We start from the raw sequence: 2,670 nt of genomic DNA, 5'->3' as shown, positions 1-2,670 counted from the left end.
TTGGCATAGAATTAAAACCAAGAAGGTTTTAATGTTTATTTGATAACCAGCAGTAATGGTTTTTATTCTAGAATCATAAATATATGTAAAGCAATAGAGCTTTTTTTTTTGGTGCTTGCAAGGTCTGAAGGACAGAAAATGATAAGGTAATTAGGTGCAGTGCTGCTTTGATCATCAAAAGCGTAACTGTAAGCCTGAGGGCACTGATTCTTGAAGATCCTGGAGTAGTTTGTGGGTTGACATCCGTCCAGCGATTTATACTCACCGGTGCAACGATGGGGAATACGAAACCAAGCCAAGAATTTTACATAAATTTTCCCTGCACATCAGTTATTCTGCACCATTTATTTCTTACTTTTAAAAGTCTAAGATTGTTTTCTCTTCGAAATCTTCGTACAGGAAAGTTTGGTCACTTAAATGTTAATATAGCAGTCAACTTAGTTGGTTTTAGGAGAGGATCTTTATCAGTTATTCAATTAATTGACCTTTTACTGCCAAAATTTAAACACGATGAGCCTCGTTTAACTCTTTATATAGCACCTTCTGTGTACCACAGCTTCACCATTCACATCAACTAACAAAGAAAGCAGTTAATCAATTGTTTAATTAAGCAATGATGAGGCTCTACTTGCTCTTTGGCCTTTCTTTGGCCCTTCTCATCTCAGGTAATAAACAAGACCTTTTCCCATTCTTTCTCTCTAGCTCCAAATGTATGGCATCTAATTGGTTCTAAAAATAAACTTTTTTGTAATGCATTTTTATAGCATTTTGTAATGCATTTTTATAGCATTATCTTCTTCTCAACATTGCATGTATATATGCAGGGGTTCACACGGCAACTCTCAACATCAGAAACAATTGTCCATACGCTATCTGACCAGGAACCCTTACTGGCGATGGTGGAGCTCAATTACCAAACACTGGATTCGAATTTGCCCCTAAGCAACAAATTCCATTAACGTTCCCGCTCCATGGATGAGGCAGGCTCTGGGCTCGAACACAATGCTCAACCTCCTCAGGGAGCTTTAGTTGTGCCACTACAAACTGTGGCTCTGGCCAGGTCGCTTGTAACAATGCAGGTGCGGTCCCTCCAACATACCTCGTAGAGTTCACTCTAGCAACGGAGGACAAGATTTCTATGATGTCAGCCTTGTAGATGACTGTAACTTGCCAGTTTCAATAACCCCACAAGGCAGTTCCGGTCTAACCTGCACCACAACAAGCTGTGTGGCAAATGTAAACTCAGTTTGCCCATCAGAGCTGGCTGTGAGAGGATCTGATGACCAGTGCAACAGTATTGAGGTTGATTGAAAGCTACGCTGTTGTAGGCGATGATATGTTGTGAAAAATAAAGAGACAAAAGTTGGTCTTTCATTCAATATGTGGTCTGTTATGGAGCACCAAAAACAGAGACTTAACAAGGCTTACACACTTTTAGTACAAAATAATCACACAGTAAAAATAACATTACAAATAAGCTTATACATGAGCTTACATCTGTATTAACATATTAACACTTGTGCTAAAGAGATTAACAAGTGTAAAACATTATAGTCTAGCTTCCATGCATCAATCCACGTATAGTCATCAAATCAGACAAAACATTCACTACGGTGAATGAATAACAAATGGATTTCCACATGTCACAAAAGTCCAATTGTCAAAGCAAGCATTAACTCCAAAATTCCCTCTTAATGCTTGCATTGACAACCTTCAAATTTTATGTATGATACTTGAACTTTGCCTTACATAGTGCTTTGGTCATTGTATCAACAATCTGCTCCCCTTTGTTATAGTGAATAATAGCTATCTCACCTTGATTTTCTACATCTCTCAATGCTTGGTGCTTGACACAATGCTCATCAAAAAAGTTCTCTTCAAAGGAACTTGGCTTTGTCATAGCCAATTGACACCTTTGATGGATGTCCTGTATCGATCTTACTCCTCTAACAGGAGCTTCATCAACTATCTCATCTTCATCAACTAAGAGAACATTAATGTCTTGAATATTAACAAAATGGAATGGCTCATAATCAACATCAACTCGACTTTGGTTCTAGTTCCATTCACCATTTTTATTAGATGCAAAATTTCTACTGATAGATATCTTACCACAATAAACCAAATATATCTTGTAGGCCTTTGAATGTAAACTATAGCCTACCAGAACTCCAATTTGAGCCTTGGGAAGAAACTTATCTTGATGTTTTTCTGGTATACGTCCATAACTTATACTTTCAAAGACTTGCAGATGCTTAACAGATGGTCTCATACCATACCATACCTCAAAAGGTGAAATATTCCTTGCACGAGCAGGAATAAAATTTAACAAATAAATTGAAGTTGAGGTAGCTTCAGCCCAGAACCTTTTTGAAAAATTATTTACAGCACCAGAATTACTTATCTGCTTCAAGTTTCCATAATTATAGCAGCTAAGTCTTTTATGCCACATGGTTGTCAAACTTGGCTTTACTTCACAAGTCTACAAGCAAGTCTCATTCCAATTTACAAAAAAGCATTTTTGCTTCATGGGAATTGTCATCAAATAATCACCAATGGGAGCATAAATAGTGCAACAGTTATCTTTGAACACAACACATAATCATGCTCATTTTTTTTTTTTGAAAGATTGTAGTTTCATTGCAAAGAAAGGTGGAATAATCCCCTTCA

At 37.1% G+C, this 2,670-nt stretch overlaps 1 pseudogene; it reads left to right on the top strand.

The window, feature by feature from the left end:
• Positions 614–1,311, top strand: LOC108661906 (annotated as a pseudogene).

This window comes from Theobroma cacao, chromosome 5, assembly GCF_000208745.1.
Source record: "Theobroma cacao cultivar B97-61/B2 chromosome 5, Criollo_cocoa_genome_V2, whole genome shotgun sequence".
NCBI lineage: Eukaryota > Viridiplantae > Streptophyta > Magnoliopsida > Malvales > Malvaceae > Theobroma > Theobroma cacao.
Note: the sequence above shows the minus strand (reverse complement) of the source record. Positions and strands in the feature narration are given on the sequence as shown.